Below are 22,160 nucleotides of genomic sequence, written 5' to 3'. Positions count from 1 at the left end.
GTCTCTCCCTCTCTCTCTGCCCCTCCCCTGCTTGTGATCTATCTCTGTTTCCCAAATAAATAAAAACATGAAAAATATTTTTTTAAGAAAAAAGGGGATTTACAAGATGATACTGAGAAATGGAAATTTAAGCCATAACCATAAGAGCTCCGATGGAACTTTCCGCGATGATGGACGGACACGCTCTCCGCCTGCGCGTGTGATGCAGGAGCTGTGCGCACACGCGGCCCTGGGCACGTGGGGTGTGACCGGCAGCAGGACCTGGGCTTTGAGTTTTACTTCATTTGAATTAATCTGAACTTGACTCGCCACGCGAGGGCCAGCGGCTTCTGTGCTGGACACTGTGAACTTTAAAAAGACTGATGCCTGGTGTTTAGGGAGGACACGGGGCCACAGAAATGCACGGATCGTGCTGAGAGGGAAGCAAAATGTGGTAACGCCGCTGTGGAAAGTGTTTAATTTAAAAAAATTTTTTTAATGTTTTATTTATTTTTAATACAGAGCGAGACAGAGCATGAGAGGGGGAGGGGCAGAGAGAAGGAGACACAGAACCGGAAGCAGGCTCCAGGCTCTGAGCTAGCTGTCAGCACAGAGCCTGACGCGGGGCTTGAACCCACGAACGTGAGATCTGACCTGAGCCGAAGTCGGAGGCTTAACCGACTGAGCCACCCAGGTGCCCCTAAAAATTTTTTTTTTGTTTATTTTTAGGAGACAGAGACAGCAAGTATGTGGGGGAGGGGCAGAGAGGGAGACACAGAATCTGAAGCAGCTCCAGGCTCCGAGCTGTCAGCACAGAGCCCGACGCGGGGCTCGAACTCACAGACCACGAGATCACGACCTGAGCTGAAGTCGATGGAGCCACCCAGGCGCCCCCGAAACTGCTTTGTTTTGAGGGTTTTATGAAACTGACCATGTGCTTATTCAGAACTCCTGCATTCTGCTCATAGGTTCTTACCCAACAGAAATCAACACAGGAAACTATGTCCCAAGTTTGACAACAGCCTCATTTCATAGCCCCAAACAGCAGCTGCCCAGCCGCTGGTGAAGGAACGTTGACAAAGAAATATATGAACCCCGCGGGCCCGCCCATAATCAATTCACCAGTCAGTTCTTCATCGAGCAGGGATGCATTTCACAACCATGTCCTGCCGAAGTAGCGATGCGAATGGTCGCAATGCGGCGGCGCTGATACAAAGGTCAGGAACAGAGAGTACTAATTTCTAGAACATACTACCCTCTAGGACGCACCGACCTCCAGCGCAGCCTTAGCAGCAAGCTGGCGCCCGCAGCCAGGGACCAAACACGGAGTGACTTTCAACGGCCCGATTTCTCGTCTTGCGGTTCCGGAGCTCAGCCCTGGTCACGCGGCTCTCGCAGGTGAAGATCCAAGTGTCTTCGGCTCTGGCTCCTCCTGGACGCTGCAGGGACAATCCACCCTCCCCCTCTCCTGGTTCCAGAAGTTTCTTAGCCTGGGGCCCTCGCCTGCATCTTTAAAGCCTGCAGGGATGGATGGAGTGCCTCTCAAATCACATCTCTCTCTCTCTCTTTCTCTCTCTCTCTCTCTCGCTCTCTGCCCACTTTTTTCCCTTTTAAGAACCCTGGCGATTACCCTGAACCTACCTGGCGAGCCCGTGAACGCCAGTCGATGCCAACGTCAGCTCAGTGGCAACCTTCCTTCCCCCAGGGACTGAATTCCCCGCTGCTGGGTCACCGAGCACATTCCCACGTTCCAGGAGTCAGACGTGGGCATCCTTGGGGTGGGGGCAGGGGCGCTCGTCCTGCACACAGGGTTGCTGCCAGAAGGTGAAAAGGAGGGGACCCGAGAGAAGCTTCTGGGGGCTCGATGCGCAGGCAAATATATATTGAGATCCTTGAAGATTTTTTTGAAACATATCTTAGTGTTTATTTTAATTTTTTTAATGTTTTATTTATTTTTGATACAGAGAGAGACAGAGCATGAGAGAGGGAGGCGCAGAGAGAGGAGACACAGAACTGGAAGCAGGCTCCAGGCTCTGAGCTAGCTGTCAGCACAGAGCCTGACGCGGGGCTCGAACCCACGAACGTGAGATCTGACCTGAGCCGAAGCCGGAGGCTTAACCGACTGAGCCCCCCAGGCGCCCCGAGATCCTTGAAGATTTATGCTTGTTGCTGTGCGGGAAGCCTCAATTTATTTACTTGTTTAGGCTCCACACTCAAGGTGGGGCTCGAACTCACGTCTCTGAGACCAAGAGCTGCGTGCTCCCCCGACTGAGCCAGCCAGGCGCCCCACGCCTCAGGTTTGTTTTGTTTTTTAACAAGAGAACGACCTCATGCCCAAGAACCACTGATGGGCCGCGCAACTTCATTAGCCAGCAGGGAAACGCAAAGGACGCAGCGCTTTGCTCGTATTAGAAGAACAACCACCGAAAAAGGCATCCGCACCCCACGTGCTGGGGCGGATGTGGAGAAACCGGCAGGAACAGCAAATGCGAGAGCCACTCGGGGAGGCAGATCAGCAGTTTGCTTCGACGCTAACCACACAGCCGCCCCAGCACCCAGCAAACCCGCTTCTGGGCATTGATCCCCGAGAAATGAAAACATATGTTCCTGCAAAAAAGCGTACGCGGATACTCCTACCGGCTCTCTTCACACCAGCCGAATCCTGGAGGCCAAATGTCCCTGGATGACTGAATGCTTGACACGCTGGCAAAGCAAATCCTGGAATATTACTCACCACAACGGGGAGGAAACCCCGACACAGCAGCAGCCAGCGGGGCGGGGCCAGGGGCACGTACCCGGCATCCGGCATCGGCGGAGTGACCGAGACCCTGGAGGCTGAGAACAGGTTTCCGAGGTTTCTGAGGACAGGGAGGCGGGGCGGGGCTCCCGTAAAGGGACGGAATCGGGGCCAGAGCGGTTCTGGACGTGCAAATGGACGCCTGGAATGCCCCACGGCCACCACGGCAGGGGTCACCGCTGGGGGAGGCTCCCTGGGGCTCCGTGTACTACTTTTGCAGTGGCCTGGAAATCTACAATGATCTCAAAGTAAAAAGCTAAAAAGCCCAAGGAGAGCGATCTGATTAGCAATGCATTAAGAGACTCCTGCAGAAACGAATGGAATTATTATGTCTTTCTCCCAGAAATGCTCCTGGGACTCTTGGTGCTCAGAATCAAAGGGCAGAGGGGTAGGCGTCCGCCTAGCGTGCGATTCTGGGGCCCAAAACACGCCCATCTGCCGCTCGCACTGGGCCACCCACACCTGGGATCCTAAATAAACGGCACGGGACCGCGGGACGGAGGGAAGCCAAGCGCGGGGTCTGGGTGTCAGGATAAAGCTCATCCAACGTTTCAGCGATCGCTTCGAATTCTGGCTCCGGACTCGGTGGGTTTTGTCTGGTGGCCTCCTGAGCCCAGTAGGCCTGGGAGGGGCTGGCACTCGGAGCCGGGAGCTTCCCAGCCCGTCGTCATTGGCTCCGACTCCACAACCCAATGGCGTTGGCTGGGTGGCTTAACAACAGAAGTTTCTTTCCAACAGCTCTGGAGGCTGGAATTTCCAGATCAGGGTCCCGGCGCGATCGGGTCGGTGAGGGGTCTCCCCTCCTCGCCGCATGCTCCCAGGAGCTCTCTCCAGTCCCCGCACCCCCGCCCCATGACCTCATCCAAACCCAACTACCCCCCAAAGGGCTCACCGCCAAATACCAGTCCCCCGGGGGGCAGGGCTTCAATGTAGGACCCTGGGGGCGGGGGGCGCAAACATTCAGCACATTGCACACCCCAGGCAGAGCAAGTCACAGGCGATCTGACACAGAATCCCAAGCCCACATTTTCTCCTCCTCCAAGGAGACCCAGGAACCCCCTCTTCCACCCCAAGAGTCAGGGAGGAGGGGCTCCAGGACAAGCCTGCAGGAGGTAAAACATGCTCTGAATGCAGCACCCCCATCTCACGCTTGGCTGGTGGGAACGTAAAATGCTACGGCCCCCCCCCCCCCCCCCCCCCCCCCCCCCCCCCCCCCCCCCCCCCCCCCCCGGGAAACAGCTTGGCAGTTCCTTAAACACTGAACGCATACCATACGATCCACCAATTGTACTCCTGGGCATTTCTCCTAGGGAAACGAGAACTTCTGTCCATGCAAAAACCTGGACTCCACTGTTCTGGCAGCTTCACTCACAACAGGCAAGAGCTGCAGGTGGCGAATAAACTGTGGGCGGCGGAATATTACTCAGTAACGAAAAGAAACAAACCACGGAGACGCACCCCCCCTCCCCCCTCAGCTGAATCGCTGGGGCATGACTTTGACCAAATAACACCCTTCCCTTCATACACCAGGCTTGAAAGAAGCAAATTACAGAGGTGGAGAAGGGGTCGGTGGCTGCAGGGCTGGGAAGGCAGGGGCTGTAAAAGAGAGAGAGCAGTTCTGTGTCTGGGGATCAAGCCTCTGCCCGTTGATGACGTTGCACAGAAGCGGACACATCGGTTTCCTGGTGGATATTTTGCTGACCCTTAGGTAAGATGTAAACCTTGGGAAGACACTGCGTGGCACGCCCAGTTGCTTTCTGTACCATCTTTGCACCTTTCTAGAATTCTATAATCGTTTCAAATTTTTAAAAAATAGACTGGGGGCGCCTGAGTGGCTCAGTCGGTTAAGCGGCTGGCTTCGGCTCAGGTCATGATCTCACAGTTCGTGGGTTCGAGCCCCGCGTCGGGCTCTGTGCTGACAGCTAGCTCAGAGCCTGGAGCCTGCTTCAGATTCTGTGTCTCCCTCTCTCTCCAACCCTCCCCTGCTCGCGCTGTCTCTCTCTGTCTCTCAAAAATAAATAAAAGACATTTTTAAAAAATTTAAAAAAATAAAAAAAAGATAGACTGAAGTCTGTGGTCTTCGATATGACAAACGCCCCCAGCCAGCAAAGCCTCCGGCCGAGATGGATGCTTTCCCGTGAGCTAATTCGGGCGCCTCTGGGGACAGAGCGCCCCCTGCTCCCCCTGCAGAGACCGGGCGCACATGAATGTCGCCCAGCCAGGTGTCAGGAACCTCGTTTGCCCTCCTCGACCCCAGTGGGAGCTCTGTGGGGACAGTTAGCCATGCCAACCACGAGGTGAACGGAAGCATGACCCGGCACTTGCTCATTGTTCTTGGCAGGTGCCCGCGCAGTGCAGGGGTGCGGTGCAACCGGAGCAAGTGCAGGGCGCGCTCAGGGGTCCACAGGAGTGTGAGGACTCCCCACCGAGCCCGATTCTGCCGGTCCTGCCTGCGGGAAGCGACTTTGGCGGTTCCTCCTGTCCTGCCCCCTTTCTGGGTTTCGCCTCCCGACTAGGATCACGCCTCCCTCTCTCCACGTGAGTGCTCGGGATGGTCAGCAGACCCCGGCGCCCTCCACTCACGCCCACCGAGGGAGAGCTGGGCTCCGAGCACAACTGCCCTTGGCAGCAAGCTCACAGGATGTGGGCACCAGCAGTGCAGTCGGGGCGCACGGAGCCTTCCTAGAGCAGGGGACGTCCAAACAGAGCCCAGGGCTCTGGCGTCCGTGGCCAGGAGACAAGGAACACCTAGGCCTGGAGGAGGCGGGGGTGGGAGCTGCTAGCGGGCTTGCCTGGAGGATAAAAGCAGAGAATCGAGGGCACCTGGCGGCTCAGTCAGTTAAGCGTCGGACTCTTGGCTTCGGCTCAGGACACGACCTCATGGTTCAAGGGTTTGAGCCTCGAGTCAGGCTCTGTGTTGACAGCACGGAATCTGCTTGGGATTGTCTCTCTCCCTCTCTCTCTGCCCCTTCCCTGTTCATGCTTTCTCTCTCTCTCGCTCTCGCTCTCGCTCTCTCTCTCTCTCTCTCAAAATAAATAAACTTAAAAAAATAAAAGCAGAGAATCAGGAAGTGGAGGCACCAAGATGGTGACATGGGCCATGGCTGACTCGGCTCCCTCACCAGGACAGCAAGCAACAGTGATTCAGGGACACGACAGCACAGAGAAAATCCTAGGACGCACGGGTGAGGCCGAAGGACACAGAAACAGGGAGACCGCACCGCCCCTCCCCACGCTGGCGCAGCTCCACCCCTGGGGTCCCTCCTGAACCCGCAGTTGCTGGGGGGGCACCCCTCCCCTAGTGTTGCGGGTCTCCTCTTGGGAACCCCCCACCCTAGTCCCCTACCATGGGGTGTGCAGGGGAGTATTTGGGGCTTGACCCCTGGCAGCAAGCAAGGGACAGCGGAGGGACACGGGGGCGCTCCAACCGGTGACCGCCTGGTGACAGACCGCGCTCTTACCTGCTCCCACCTGCCAGACCCAGCAGGGGTCCCAACCTGCAGCTCGGTCGCGGCCCAGCCTGGGTGGCAGCGTCTGGCCCGGCAGTGGTGTCAGCGCCTTGGCAGGAGCCCCTTGGCAGGAGCCCAGGTGTAGGCTGTCGGCCGCTGGGGGTGGTGCCACGTGACCAGGGAGCTTGACCCGGAACAGCTGGGGGGCTGCGTGGGCAGGTGGCCCCTCCCCGCAGGGCGGCCCGGCGCCGCCCCCAGCCCCACCCGAGCAGGGCGGTGTCCACCCCCCAGCCTCGCCCGAGACCCCTCCGCCAGCAGCGTCTTCACCGACCCGGAGCTGGGACAGTGAACCCCCACCTTCTCCCCGAGGTGGACCCTGAGAGCAGGGAAGGGACACAGCCACGTGCAAGAGAGCCCCCACCAGACCACAGGGGGCTCGGCTGCAACCCCTCAGGCCAGGAGGGAGCCCGGCGGCCCATACAAAGTCCCACCGGAAGGGGGCGCCTGGGGGGCTGGGCGGGTAAGCATAGACTTGGGCTCGGCATGATCTCACGGTTCGTGAGTTCGAGCCCCGTGTCGGGCTCTGTGCTGACAGCTCGGAGCCTGGTGCCTGTTTCCCATTCTGTGTGTGTCTCTGCCCCTCCCTCACTCCTGCTGCCACCCTCTCTCAAAAATAAAACATAAAAAAAATAAACATTTGGAAAAAACATATTGTAAGAAAAAATGCGTCAACCAAGAATTCGATATCCAATAAAGCCGTTTGTCATCAATGAAGGAAAGATGAAGATTTTCTGAACAGACAGAAGCCCCGGGCCGCGTCCCCACCGACCTGCCCTAGCAGAGCCGCCCCGGAGCTGTCGGGGCAGAAGCGGAAGGGCGCTGGTCTCCCCGAGAGCTGCCCCCGCCTGGGGGTCATATGGATCCTGCAGCGTGGTGGCCGCTGGGAGGGGGACGGGGAGTAAAAGTTACACAACAAATAGAGTAAAAATAACGTAACTGCAGGGAGTCGGTAGTGGACACACAATATAATGATATAAGAAACAGGCACACTGTGGCGTGTGGGCGGACGGTCTCTTGTCACGATTGCTCAGCTGGTCATTGTCACATGAACGCAGCCTCCAACAGTATGGAAATGAATGGGCGTGGCTGTGTCCCCATAAACTTTACGCACAGAAATCCAACTTTCATGTAACTGTGTGGGTGAGGTACTGGTCTTCTTTTGGTTTAAAAACATCTAATAAAAATTGTAGAGGGGCGCCCGGGTGGCCCAGTGGGTTGAGCATCTGGCTCTTGATTTCAGCTCAGGTCCTGGTCCCAGGGTCATGGGATCGAGCCCCTTGTTAGGCTCTGAGCTGAGTCTGGCGCCTGCTTGGGATTCTCTCTCTGTGTTCCTCCCCTGCCCCTGCTCTCATTCTCTCTCTCTCTCTCTCTCTGTAAATTAAATAAAATGAGGGGCGCCTGGGTGGCTCAGTCAGTTAAAGCGTCTAAGTTCAGCTCAGGTCATGATCTCACAGTGCTCTCTGTGCTGACAGCTCAGAGCCTGGCGTCTGCTTCGGATTCTGTGACTCCCTCTCTGCCCCTCCCTTGCTCGCACTCTTGTTTCTCTCTCTCTCTCTCAAAAGTAAATAAATATTAAAAAAATAATATTAAATAACAAAATGGAAAAAAATTTTTAATTGTTTTAATGTTTATCTATTTTTGGGAGAGAAAGACAAGAGTGCCAGCAGCGTAGGAGCAGAGAGGGAGACACAGAATCCGAAGCAGGCTCCAGGCTCTGAGCTGTCAGCACAGAGCCCCACGTGGGGCTTGAACCCATGAACCGTGAGAGCATGACCTGAACCAAATTCCACTGCTTAACCAACTGAGCCACGAAATGACCCCCACCCTCCATTTTTTAAAAATGTGTAAGTATTCTTAGTCTTCAGGCCGCAGAGACAGGCAGGGACCAAGCGTGGCGGGGCCAGAGGGTGGTGGCATCCTAGGGCTGTGTATCTATACAGAGAAAGGCACTGATTTGTAATTTAAGTTATAACGCCGTTCATAAGAGCAACAGGAAACTAAAAAGCAGGAGGTAAGTCTCCGGGGATTTTCTAGAAAAGCCAACAAGGAACACAGCCAAATTTCACTAGAACCGAGATTTCATCTCTGTGTGCCCCGCATGCGCTGGGGGGCGGAGCCACTGAGGCTGGACGCTGGGGGGCGGAGCCACTGAGGCTGGACGCGGGGGGGCGGAGCCACTGAGGCTGGACGCTGGGGGGCGGACCCCTGCCCCTGAGAGGCGGGGCGAGGGGCGGCTGCCTCGCAGGTGTTCCGAGTCAGGCTGTCGGCCGGGTGGGGGCTGCGGCGCTGCACCGCAGGTTTCTCTGCTGGGGTCCTGGTCAGGCCATGGCCAGTGGCATATTTGCATTTTATTCATGAAATTAAACATTTCCACAATGAAAAATGGGTACAGGTCGCAAGGGAAACTTGTACACGCCCAGCAGTGAGGCGTCGCCCCCGCCGCCCCGCGGGTGGACCCGAACACAGGACGCTCAGGGAGGGAACCAGACACGAGAGGCCCCACGGGGTGTGAGTCCACGTGTCAGAAACGTCCAGAATGGGCTCATCCACGGAGGAGAAGGGGGGGCTCACAGGGGCCGGAGGCAGGGGAGGGGGTGGGGCTTCTCTTTGGGGCGACAGAATGTTCTGGAACTAGAGGTGGTGGTTGCACAACCTTGTGAATACAGTAAAAGCCCCTGGGTTGTACATTTTATTTTATTTTTTATTTTTTTTTGGATTGTACATTTTAAAAGGCTGAACTTATCGGTATGTGTTTTATATCCCCAAATTAAAAAAAAATATTGTATATATATGGATTTAAAAAATCTTTAACGAGAGTGCCGGGTGAAGTCTGGAGAGGCTTGGGCCTGAGTTGACCGGATTGTGCGGGTTTCCTGGTTCCACGAGGCACGAGGTCTGCGTAAAATGCAATTACTGGGGGAGAAGTTCTCTGTTCTATATAGATATGTATATATTTTTGCAATTCCTTGGGAGTCCTCAGCTAGTCCAACGTAAAAGGTGACAGTAAACAGCAGTGGAGGCAGATGGGAGGCCTGGCGGGCAGCCTGAGGTGGGGGCACGAGGGCCCCGGCCGGCCGAGGGCCAGCGGACCCCCCCGGACGCCCGCCTCGCCCTTGCCAAGCTCCCCGGCTTCCCGGGGCAGGAGCCGCGGCCCGGACGGCTCGACAGGGAGACGCTCAGACACGCCGCAGATACCTTTTAATTCACGGCCCAAACGGCATGAGGACATTATTAGTTTTCTTAAGATTTGATTCAATTAATTAGTTCCTAAATATCAGCCCATCCAGGCAAGCAAAGGCAAACAGAGATAAATCCCAGCCCGGCCTTGCTTCATATTTTAAAGGCAATTAACTCTTAGTTATTAGCTTTTAATTAGGGAGTAATAATGGCCTCATTAATACACTTTATTATACTTGTCACCAGGCAGCTGTTCTGCACAGATTCTATTATCAGATGGTCATGGCCCCGGTGTCAACGGCACGGACCCCCGCGAGGGAAGGGTTCCAGAGTGGCCCGAGGCTGTTGTGCCCACGCTGGACGTCGGAGATCCATGGGGTCTGCCGCCCTGCCCCCGCTCGGCACCCCCCAGGGCTCCCTAGGTGCTTACCTGCCTCGGGCCGTTAGCACCCCTGCCCCGCGCTCTACCATCAGGTGCAAGGGCGGTCCCTGCCACATTCTTTAGAAGCAGCCCCTGCTGGAAGCCCCCTTGTGCGTCCCCAAGCGGGAGTCGTTTTGGTGAGAGTGAATCCCAGGGGCAAACTCTTTTCGGACATCCACAAGTCCGCGCAGGTGGGCTTGAGTTCAGACGCGTCCCACGCAGTTGCCCAAATTTCACCCACCTGTGAGCCTTCCGCGTCGACCGTGGCCCAGCCAGCCACGTAGCCATCCAACAGGAACGCTCAGATCGGTGAACCTCAAATGCATGGAGCTGAGGGAAGGAAACCAGACACAAATGCCCATGTTCTGCATGGTTCCATTTACAGAAAGTTCTGGAACTGAGGAAATATTCTGGAAGGAGGGAAATATTCTCTCTTAAGTTTATTTATTTTGGGACGGTGCAAGTGGGGGAGGGACAGAGAGAGAGGGAGGGAGAGTGCTAATCAGGCTCCATGCCTCCAGCACGGAGCCCGATGCGGAGCTCGAACCCACGGACGGTGAGATCATGACCTGAGCCGAAACCAAAAATTGGACGCTTAGCTGACTGAGCCCCCCGGGGGCCCCGAAGGGCGGAAATCCCGAGGTCTGTTTCAGGTGCAGTCACTCAGGGGGATGCGTTTGCCAACCCTGCGGGGCTTTATAACTTCATGTATGTTAATGGTGTCAATTATGGGTGAATAAAAACACGTGTAATATTAGACTGATATGACAATGTGGGGCATGAATATTTAAAGATATGGAAAACGGGCCCGTTAAGTGAAAAAAGGAGGTTCACAAAAACAGCTACAAGCAAATGACTTCCCAGGTGCATGAACCACACAGCTCAGCCGTGGGCGGGACGTTGGGGTCCTCCCCCTGAGGTGACGGCGTGGGAAGGAGGGACCCTCAGGGGCAACTAGGTCACAACGGTGCAGCCCCCATGAATGAGGTCGATGCTTTTATAAAAGAGGGGGGGCCTCCCACAGCCCTGCTGCTCAGTGAGGGACACAGCGAGGGACAGGTGACTACGGACCTGAAGCAGCTCTCGCCAGATGCAGAGGTTGGGTCTTGAACCTGCTGGCCGGGATCTTGGACTTCCAGCCTCCGGAACTGTGAGAAACACGTGTGCTGTTTGTAAGCCGCCCGGTCTGTGCGATTCCGTCACAGCAGCCCTCACGGCATGAGGTGGACTCCCCCGCCTCCCCACTTCTGTGACTGTCATCGGGTTACAACATGCACTGCAGCCAAAGGGACCAAAAATGTGGGCTCTGGGCCCAGGTCTCCGGGATTCAAATCCCAGCTTTGCCCCTTGCTTGCTGTGTGGCCTTGGGCAAGTGACTTCACCTCTCTGTGCTTCCACATCCTCATTTATATACAATGAGAATATGCTCGTAAGGTTGTCTCAAAGATCACGGAAGAGAAGCCACATCAAGGACCTTGCTGAATGACAAGTCTTCAAAGAGTGATTGTGAGGAGCCTGGGGGGCTCAGTCGGTTAAGCCTCCGGCTTCAGCTCGGGTCATGATTTCACAGTTTGTGTGTTCGAGCCCCGCGTCGGGCTCTGTGTGGACAGCTCAGAGCCTGGACCCTGCTTCGGATTCTGTGTCTCCCTCTCTTTCTCTGCCCCGCCCCTGCTCACACTCTGTCTCTCTCTGTCTTTCAAAAAATAAATAAATGTTAAAAAAAAATTTTAAAACAACAACAAAGGGTGATTGTCGATCGCTAACCTGCTTCGCCGGTAACTCGGCTGCAGGCCAAGCCCGAGCGTCCTCTGCGATGTGTCGCCCGGGGGTGAAGGCACAACGACCATCCCTCCGAGGCTGGAGAGAGAACACGGAGAGGACGGGCTCCCTTCCGGCCCAGGGTCAGGGGACCCTCCTCGGAGAAGGACATTCAGGTCAGGGCTGACGCGCCCGAGCGGCCGTGCCGGCTGAGGAGTCAGGACTTATAAGTCATGTTGCTCCGAGTGTCGGCTCCGGGTTGGTGGGCTGCTTCCGAGGAAGATGCGACAAGACGACTTTGCATACAGTTCACAAAATGAAAACCCAGGGTCCATCTCACGTTTCCCAAGAATCTCGTGAGAGTGTCCCTTAAAGACTATGCCTGTGCCTCAATGGCATCATTGGCCGCGACGTGCCAGCAAGTACCTTTTCTTGCTTTTTTTTTTTTTTTTTTGCTTTTCGTCCCTCACGGTCCCATGGGTAGTTCTGCATCGTGCTGTTACCCTCACTTACAAAAATGCGAGGTGGGTGCACCGCAGCTGTGCCCTCCCTGGGTCTGCAGCCACGGGAAACACTGCACCTGTTGGAGACAGTGCTCAGCACTGTTTGTCACGCCCCAAGCAGAAACAATCCAGATGCCAGGCTGGAGAGATGCACCATGTTTATTCATGTGCTAGCACATGCGAAACTCACAGCTTTTTATGCAAAACTAAAAAGGAAACACTGCATACAGATAGAGACGATATGAATGAATCTCACAGATACAATTTTGAGTTGAAGATGCCAGACACAAAGAGAATAATACCCTGCATAATTCCATATGTATATAAAATCCAAAACAGGGAAGTGAGCTGGGGCGATGAATAGGGACGGGACGTGGCCCCCCCTTGCGGTGCAGTGACCTGGGGGGCCACGTGGGGGTTTCCTGGGGGCCCGGGGCGTGTTCTCCTCTTGATGGGTGCTGATCGCGCAGGTGTTCCAGCTGCCGAAATTCACCAAGTCCTTGGCTTACACGTACATTTCTGTGTGTTACATGAGAGTTTAAAAAAAAACAATCAGTGGCTCAAAAGTGCTTCATCGAGGGGTGAAAGATGTGCAAACGCTCGTAAGGGAAACACCGTGACCTGGAAATACGCTGTGCGCGTGAGCAGCGCCTTCGGGTGACAGCCAGGGGGCGCCACGGCTGCACAAAGACGCGGGCGCTCGTCAGCCACAAGTTCCCGCAGTCTGCTACCCGGAGCGCAGTCCGTGCCGGCGGTCTTCCCTCGCGGGGACACGGTGAGGAAGGAGATGGTGAGCCTGATGGCCGTGGCCCCGGCACACTCTGCTGCTGGGCGACAAGTGGGGCGCCGGTGACAAGACCTCGGGCTTTGCCCGCTGGAGGACTGGCGCTCGCCGGCGTGTCTGGAAGATGACTTTGGAGAGAACGTTTCTTTGTGGCCCCGGATGCCCCACCCACGTCCACGGCTGCTGGTCAGAGGGGCTCGTGGGGCGGGTGGGGCCCCTTGGGCGGCCCGGGGCCATCGCTTTGGGGCCGACAGCTCCCTCCCCAGGGAGAAGTCAAGGCTCCTTCGGAGACTGAGCTGGTGGACAAGCGGCTCCGCCACCAGCTGTCTGACCCTCAGTGACACACGAGGATTTTCCCTCCTGGTTGGGGCACAGATGGGTGATCTGTCAGGGCGCATGTTTTATTTTATTGTTATTTTTATTTAAAAAATCAAAACGTTTATTTTTGAGAGACAGAGTGTGAGCAGGGGAGGGGCGGAGACAGAGGGACACAGAATCTGAAGCAGATTCCAGGCTCCGAGCTGTCAGCACAGAGCCCGACGGGGGGCTCGAACCCACGAACCGTGAGATCATGACCTGAGCCAAAGCCGGACGCTTACCTGAATCACCCGGGCGTCCCAGGGAATATATTTTAAAACAGAGTCCAGTGTCCTTCAGCTCAGGTCGTGATCTGAGGGTTCCTGAGTTCAAGCCCCACATCGGGCTCTGTGCTGACAGCAGGGAGCCTGCTTGAAGTTCTCTCTCTCTCTCTCTCTCTCTCTCTCTCTCTCTCTGCCCTTCCCTGCCTCATGCTCTCTCTCAAAAATAATTAAACATTAAAAAAATAAAAATATTGACCTATAAATATAGGCACCAAAGCAGACAAATCAGAGGTGCCAGCCAGAGATGTGATCAAGAAAGAAAGAAAAATAAAATGAAAAATAAAGTGAAATGGTGTCCAAATGCTCAGCAGACCCAGACGTGGGATTCTGTGCAAGCCCGTGGGACCGGAGTCGGGTGTGGAGGGCGGAGCCTGTGGGGAGGCCCCGCCCAGCCCTCCCGGGGGAGGGGGGACGGCGAGGAAGCGGGTGTGGCCGGCCGGCCGGCCCTGCACCTTCCGTCCTGGCTGGAGCTGATGTCCAGCACCGGCCGCTTGCACTATCCTCGCCCCGCACTAATTATGGGCTGGGGTTTTCTGATTTCAGGACTCAGGAGAGGAGAGTCGCCCTGGGTGTGGCCCCCGAGCCGGGGCTCGGCGGGTGACCCTGAGCCGGACGGATACAGCGTGGACAGAGATCGCACACAGGATCGACGCTCTCACTGGCCAGAACGGTCACTGCGGAGTTTTTCAAATCATACGTTTCAAGACGGTTCTGACAGAAAGCTTTTAATCATGTGAAAGGGTGCCCAGCCTGACTCATTAGGAGGGGAAGGGACGCGGAAGCCACGGTCAGAGGCCACTTTTCACCCATCCCGGGGACAGAGGTCGCCGGCTGGGTCCCGGCGATGAGGGCGTCCCCCTGGCTCACGGAATTAAAAGTAACTTGACAGACAGTTCCAGCCAGCAGGCCCCACCCCCGCTCTTTTGGTTTATTTGTATTTAAAATTTTTTTTTCTAATTTTTTTTTGAGAGAGAGAAAGAGACAGCGTGAGCTGGAGAGGGGCAGAGAGAGAGAGGGAGACACAGAATCTGAAGCAGGCTCCAGGCTCCGAGCTGTCAGCACAGAGCCCGACGCGGGGCTTGAATCCACAAACCGTGAGATCATGACCTGAGCCGAAGTCAGACGCTCAACCGACGGAGCCCCCAGGCGCCCCAACCCCGCTCTTTGTAAGGAATGTATTCTAGAGTGACAGGCACACCCGAGTACCAAATACCCAGGAGCACGGTCCCTGGCTGGGAAAAACTGGAAATGACCGTAGTGTCCGCCAATGGGGAATTGACTGACGGGAACCCCATCCTTCTCGGGGAGGGAGCGTTGCTTTTCACCAGAGAACAGGGGAATTCTGGGTACGGAAATGTGGAAACCCCCGTCCTGCTGGTCTCTATTGAAATGTCACCTCCTACCTTGACTTTGTAGCCAAAATAGCTCGTCCTCACCACCTAGCCCTTTCCCGGGCTTCATTTATCTTAAGTTATGGTATCCAGTAGGCGCTTCATAAATACTTAATCCAGTTACTGTCCTTGTCCCCCTCCTGCAGCAACACAGGCTTCCTCCATGTCCGCCCAACATGGCGGGCCTCGTGCTGCCCCAGGGCCTTTGCGCTGGCTGTGCCCCCACGTGCAGCTCTCACCACTAGATGCTCCCTCCACTCACCCTCTCATTTCCTTTGGGTCTTTGCTCAAACGTCACATTCTCAGCAAGACCCCGAATGCCCTGGACAAACTCGCCCCAGCCCCCGTCCACGGTCCTTCTTCTGTTCTTGTCTTCATGTAGCATCTGTGGTCTTTTAACTTGCCGCCTAATTTGGTTCTATGTCCGGTCTGCCCGCCTCCCCCCCCCCCATCCCGGGAGAGGCTGTGCGCTCCAGCGGGGGCTGGGCAGGGAGCGTGGTTTTTCCCTGTCTTCTTTCCCAGCATTCCCTGCTGGAACATGGCCAGAATGTTTGCTGAACGACTATGCGTGAGCAATGTGAGTGCAAACGGCTTTTCCCCTCCCCTCCTCCGTCCAGTAACTTGAATCCATCCGTAAGGGGGAGGGGTCCCTCCTCCTCTCCTCCCCCTTTTATTCATTCCTTCCTTTGCAGATTTAGTTTACTCGGTGCTTACTACCCAACACTCTTCCCGACTTTGCTGGATCTGGCCTTGGCCACCGGGAGTGGGTTTGGTCTGGGTCCTGGGGCCTTTGCATAGGCCTCTATCCTTTTTTAATTTTCTCCTTGCTTTCTGCCAACACCAGATGCTCCAGACTGACGGTGCGTTTTCCCCGCTCCGGACGCGGTTAATGATCTCTGCAAGGAGAAGGCCTTTAGGAGCCAGAGTCCGAGTCGGGGGCCACCTCCGCTCACTCCTCTGTCTGTCGTAGTGACGGGCTCCCTCTGCGAGCGCTCACCAGGAATTCGTTCTGACCTTGCTGATTCCGGCCTGGGACGAGGTCCGTTCTGGAAGCCCCCCACCCCGGACTCTGATTTGTGATTTCTTTCTCTGGCAGAGAGAAACCCGGCCCATTAATCCACCCGTTCGCTGGGGCTCCTGGCGGCTCGGGGGGTTAAGTGTCCGACACTTGATCTCCGCTCTGGTCATGATCTTACCGTTTGTGAGGCTGAGCCCCGTGTCGCGCTCTGTGCTGATGGCGCGGAGCCTGCTGGGGACTCTGTCTCCCTCTCTCTGCCCCTCCCCTGCGTGTGCTCTCTCACGCTCTCAAAAAACAAAAAAAAATGTTTTTTAAATTTACCCATTTGTTCAACCTCTGTATTTACACAAAATGGCTCCAGGATGGCTAGGCTGTGGGGCACGGCTTTCTCTAACTAGAGTGAGGGGTTGGTATGTAGGTAATTTTGGTCTGGGCCCCACAGTCTCCGGTCTAAACACTAGTTTCAAACACGGTCCACAGCCCAGCTGTGGCTTCACGCAGTTTTCCATTTTGGGATTCCCTCCGCGTCCTGCTTGGCTTTGACCAACTGCCACTTGTGACACCGGGCGGTGACAGGAGGGTCTCAGCCCCAAGAGGCCGCCCCTCACCCTGCTACTCTCTCCCAGCCCTCACTTCTTGAGACCCTCTCCTACCCACCCCTGCAGGGAGCCAGCCCCCGAGGCGCCCCGGAGCCCAGCCACCAACACAGGGACCCACAGAGCCACCTGCCAGGCGCTGGGTCCAGCATGGTGGCTGGTGAGGGGACCGAGACCACGTCCTTACATGCGTGGGGCCCGTAGTCAAGTAGGGGGACAGTCCCGAGGCCAGGAAGGGGGCATTCGGTCTAGGGGGGAGGGGTCGCTGGAGCGGCTTGACTGGGGCTCCCCCAAAACATTCGCCCACGCCCTACTTCCGGGGCCTCTGGGCTTATTTGGGAAAAGTGTCCCCACAGACGTGGTTAAGGGACTTGAGGTGAAGCAAGCATCCTGGGACACCCAGGCGGGCCCTAAAGCCCAGGCTGATGGTCACGGGCTGATGCGATCGGGGGACAACAGAGCAATAAGTGTCCAGCGGCCGGTAGGAGCCATGGAGACGGGCCAGTGCCGCAGAAGTCACTTCCCAGTCCCCTATTTCCCACGCACACCTGGAGTTTTGTATTTCTTTCTTTTTTTAAGTATTTTTTTTAATTTTAACATTTATTTATTTTTGAGAGAGAGAGAAACAGAGCATGAGCAGGGGAGGGGCAGAGAGGGGGAGACACAGAATCTGAAGCAGCTCCAGGCTCTGAGCTGTCAGCAGAGCCCCATGCGGGGCTCGAACTCAAGAACCGCGAGATCATGACCTGAGCTGAAGTGGGCCACTCAACTGACTGAGCCACCCAGGCGCTCCTTTATTTTTTATTTTTAAAGCTTATTTATTTTTGAGGGAGATAGCGAGTGAGCATGAGTGGGGGAGGAGTAGAGAGAGACAGAGACAGAGACAGAGACAGAGAGAGAATCCCAAGCAGACTCTTGTCAGCACAGAGCCTGACTCGGGGCTCAAACCCACAAACCGTGAGATCATGACCTGAGCGGAGAGTCAAGAGACAGAGGCCTAAACACCCCTGCATTTTGTGCTTCTAACGTGACGGGGCGCTGGGGCTGGTGGGTGGGTGCGAGGGGCCCTCTCCGCCCTCCCCCTGCGCGCGCCGGCCCAGGACTCCCGTTTCCTCCGCTAACAGAGCAGGAGCACTAAGTAAATCTAACTCGTAGACACTGACTAACTCTAACTAAAAGTAACTCACTGGCGAGGCTGCTCCAAGGCGGAGCCCGGCTGCTTTCTGCACCGGCTTCGGGGGCCCGAGGTGGGGTATCTGGAAGGCTTATCTCCCTGGTGGTTACTTTGGGCCTGGACTTTCTGTCCCCAAGGGCCCTTGCCGGGTGGGGGTGGCCTGCAGGGTTTGGACACAGGGCATGTCACCAGAGCCCTCCTCCCCCTCTCCGGTGGATGGGTGCCAGTGGTCTAACTGGGAGCTTTAGGGAGACAGGGCGGGCCTAGACCGGAGGGCTGCCCCCACGGGAGAACCGGGGAGGCCAGGGAGGCCCAGAGGGGTCCTCCGGCTGACCCTGGGTCCGGGATGAGCACATGTTCTCCGTAAGGGGCCTGGTCCTGCACGCACAGGGCGGGCTCAGCTGCTGGAGGGCAAAAGCCACGTAAGTCAGTAACTAAATGAATGGGTGTGGCCGTGGACCAATAAAGCTTTATTTACAAAACCAAGGGGAAGGCCTGATGTGGCCCAGGCAAGTCCCAGGACTGTGTCCTCACCTCAGTCCTTCTGACAGGCTGTCCCTTGAGGGCTCAGATGCTTTTTTTTTTTTTTTAACGTTTTATATTTTGAGAGACAGAGCGGAGTAGAGCAGGGGCAGAGAGAGAGGCGCACACGCAGAATCGGAAGCAGCTCCAGGCTCTGGGCTGTCAGCACAGCGCCCGCCGTGGGGCTGGAACCTATGGACGTGATCATGACCTGAGGCAAAGTCGGATGCTCAACCGAGGGAGCCACCCAGGCGCCCCTGAGGGCTCAGATCCTAGAATCGTCACCTCCCGGACATCTGCTCTGAGATCTCTGTGACCACCAGCTGACCCTGACTGCCTGTTCCAGTCCTTGAGGGGGCGGGTCAAGGCTGTATTTGCATTCCTGAGCCCTAACCTCCAGCAGCTGTTTTCCCTTCTCCTCCGGCTTCGCCACCGCCATTGGCTCATGGCCACGGCCATGGTCACACCTGCACCCCGTGGGACCTCTGCAGCCAGACCTGCTGGGTCCTCGGCCCCCTCCTCGGGGCTGACCTGTGCTGTCAGTGCCCCAGAGGCCCCTGTAACAAGGTGGGGAAACAGAGCCCTGGAGCTGTTGGGAGTTCGCTGGGGGCAGGGGTCCCCGAAAAGGAGGACCTGAGAAGTGGGGCGAAGTTTGCAGCAGCAACAATTTTACCAAAGGAAATAGCTGCTCCGGGTGCAACCGCCTGGCAAGGACGCCCTGTGCTGGGGAGGAGGAACCGGGTCCGCCGTTTGGGCTGCTCATCCCCAGACCTGCACCAGCTCCCGGGGTCCAGTCCCAGGTCCCCATCTCAAGTGTCTCGTAAATATGCCACCTGCATGCCCGTCCCTCCCAAAGCCTCCCCGGGGGAACCCCACCCCCGCCCCCAGGCCCGTGTACCCAGCCAGGGGCTTCCTGCTAGTGTGCGCTGGCCTCCCCCGCCCCTGGCCTGCCTCATCCCTGTCTGTGGCCACCTTTCCAGGTGCCCAGGGAGTCCCCTCCGCCCAGGTCCCAGGCTCCTGCCCCCGTCCGTCCTCCCTGCAGCGGCCACCAGAGGGCACCCGTGAGCACCAGAGTCAGGTCCTGCCTCCTCTGCCCACAGGCCTCCAGGGCTCCCACCTCCAAGGGGTAAAACTGTGCACGACCGGCCCCGCCTCCTCTGTCCTCCCGTGCTGACCCCCCTCGCTCACTCTGCCCCAGCCACAGGGCCCCCCTCACTCCTCCTCTAATATGCCAGGCCTGCGTCTGCCTTTTGCACAGACCATGCCCTCTGGCACTCCATCAGCTCCTTCAAGACTCCCAGAGGGAACGTGACCCCCTTTCCCGATCCTCCTCTTTCCACCTGACCCGATGAGCCGCTTACCGCTGCCGCGCCCGCTCCTCTTGGGTCCACAAGGGCGGGGATCAGACCTCTCCCAGGGCTAGCTGGATTCCTGGCATGGTCGTGAAGCCTGGGGGCCCAGCCTCAGGCCAGGCCTGGGAGACCCCACAGGCTGGCATGCTCCTTGGCCCAGACGTCACTGGCACTGGGTCGTGGTGACGAGGGCCGTGTGAGAAGGCGCCCATCGGCCCCAGACAAACAAGAGGTCCAAGGCAGAATTGTTTTGTTTTTGTTTCTAACTTTTCTTTATTTTTGAGAGTGAGTGTGAGTGGGACAGGGGCAGAGAGAGGGTGACAGGGAATCCCAAGCAGGCTCCGCTCTGTCAGCACAGAGCCAGATGCCGGGCTCCATCTCCTGAACTCTTGAGATCGTGCCCTGAGCCGAGATCAAAAGTCGGATGCTTAACTGACTGAGCTCCCCAGATGCCCCCAGAGTCGTCTTTAGGGGGGACCACAAGCCTGCCTGTGAGTTGGGCCTGACGTCCTCTAGGAAGGGGTCTGTGGGGACAGAAGCCGTGGACAGACGGTGGCCTGGAAGAACCACCCCCACCAGGAGCCCGGAGCAGGAGGGAGGGGCCAGGCCGCACCTCCGCCCTCCCGGGGGCCCGCCCCCGCCCCCGCCCCCGCCCCCGCCCCCCAGCCGGAAATGAAGACACGGCCACTCGGGGAGCTGGATTCGCAGTGCTCAAGAGCCTTTAATTCATTATGAACCTAGAGGCAGGGGGATTAGGCAAAAATACAGCGCATCCTTAATCTTGGGAGGGAGAAAAATCAGGGTGGGTGGGGTTTTTTGTTTTTCGTTTTTGTACATAGACAACGGGTATACCTTTGTGGGGAAATGTGCGTTTCCCCTCTGCGGAGCCGCGGCCTGTCCGCGCGTCACCCCAGACTCAGACCCAGAGGGACCCCGTCTGGGTCTGGCCCACCCCTCCGCCCGAGGGCCAGCCCACTTCTTCCTTTCTCTTTACAATATAAATAGCATTTGCAAACTACATATGAACACAGTGCCTGCGCCCGGAGGGGCTGCCGCATGCAGAGGGAGACCCCCACATCCCGGCTGACTCCCTTCTGCGCCTCCCGCCCCGCCCCTGCTCCAGGGCACCTGGCCCCCCCGCCCCCCCACCAAGGAAATGAAAGGTTCTTGGCTCATTTACATTCTCTCTGTTTTCCTTATATAGATCTCTCTGGCCTGGCAACCAGCGGAACACTCTCTTTTAATTTTTTACACGAGCAGACTCTGCCGGCGATCCCTGGGCAGGGCGGCAGGGGCCGCCGCGGCGGGCGGGCGGGGCCCGGAGCCCCTCACAAGCGCGCCCCGTAAATCCCGGGTTCCCCAGTGCTGACAGCCGTGTCCCCCAGGCACACAAATCCACGTTTTCCAAGCAGGACACGGGATGCCACTGGCCCCTCAGGGTCCAAGGCAGGCGCCCTCGCGCAGGTGAGGCAGAGCCTGGGGACATGGGGTGCAGCCAGGCTTGGGCCACTGGGTGCGGGGAGTTGGAGGGGGCTGGCCGGCTCCACGTCCTCCCTCCCCAGACAGCAAGGAGGCCCCCCACGCTTGTCAGTGAACAGACGCCCGGCCACGCACACGCCGGGAGGGCCGCGGGAGGCCTGGCTGGCGCCGGGGACACTCTGGCGACACAGAGCCTTTTGCAAACACTGGACGCCCCACCGGCGGTGCAGTCACGAGGGGAAGAAGCAGAAGATGGAGCAAACCAGGAGAGAGCGCGTTTACTTCGTGAAGACGTGCGTGGACCCCAGGGGCTTCTGGGCCCCGCAGCTGGGGTCGCCCTCAAAGGGAGCTGCCGGCTCCTCCCCGCGGGCGCCCAGGGGCGGGGCCATCAGCCCAGGAGGCGGGGCCAGCCGCCCAGACCTTCAGCGAGTCCGGGAGGGGGGAAGGGCCGGCGGGCGCCTGTCCCCCTGTCCCCCTGTCCCCCTGTCCCCGGCACCGTGCCCGGCCTCCCAGGGCGCCGCTCGCGTAGACAAGCAAGGTTTTAAAACAACGACAAAAAAACAAACAAACAAACAAAAAACCGAGATGCTTTTATCTCCCTCAGCGGATCTTGGTTCTGAGAAAAAGAACGTTTGTGTTTTGTTTCGTTTTTAAAGCCACAAATCTAGAAAACAACTTTGGGGATTTTTTTTTCCTTTTCTTTGTTTTCTGTTTTTTCCTCGTGGTTTTTTTTTTTTTTTTAAACAACAGGTATCTCTAGAAAGAGCCTCACAAAGGTGATGTATGTACACAAGTCACAATCTCCAAGGCTGCTGAGGAGGCGGGCAAAGCAGTAGCACCTTTTCGAGAAGAGCTTACGCGGTTTACGAATCCGAGGAGAGGGGGCGGCGCCCCGGAGCCCGCGTGGCCCTGCTCCCTGAGTCCGGGCCGCGCCGGCGGCCTGCTGGCTCCTGTCGCCACGGAGCGCGGTGGCCTCGCCGGGGGCCTGCCGGGGCTTCACAGCAGGCAAACGCCAGACCGGCCGCCGCCTGCCTTGCTGGGCCGCGGGGTGGCCGGGGT

The 22,160-nt window shown here is 57.2% G+C and overlaps 1 protein-coding gene and 1 long non-coding RNA gene across 2 annotated transcripts in view; both read right to left on the bottom strand.

Annotated features, from left to right (window-relative positions):
• Window positions 1-9,030: 9,030 nt before the first annotated feature.
• On the bottom strand, window positions 9,031-11,054 carry LOC115273664. The gene is made up of 3 exons (XR_003900887.1): window positions 10,955-11,054; window positions 10,125-10,213; window positions 9,031-9,180 (listed from the first exon to the last, which is right to left on the bottom strand). It is a non-coding gene; the product is annotated as an uncharacterized LOC115273664 (long non-coding RNA).
• A 10,624-nt stretch (window positions 11,055-21,678) lies between these two features.
• KDM4B (lysine demethylase 4B) overlaps window positions 21,679-22,160 on the bottom strand; it is an 86,229-nt gene continuing 85,747 nt past the window's right edge. The window contains 1 exon segment of the mRNA XM_029919339.1: window positions 21,679-22,160. The gene's annotated coding sequence lies outside the window, so the exon portion shown is untranslated.

Source organism: Suricata suricatta, chromosome 12, assembly GCF_006229205.1.
Source record: "Suricata suricatta isolate VVHF042 chromosome 12, meerkat_22Aug2017_6uvM2_HiC, whole genome shotgun sequence".
Taxonomy (NCBI): Eukaryota; Metazoa; Chordata; class Mammalia; order Carnivora; family Herpestidae; genus Suricata; species Suricata suricatta.
The sequence above is the reverse complement of the archived record's forward strand: the minus strand, read 5'-3'. Positions and strand labels throughout refer to the sequence as shown.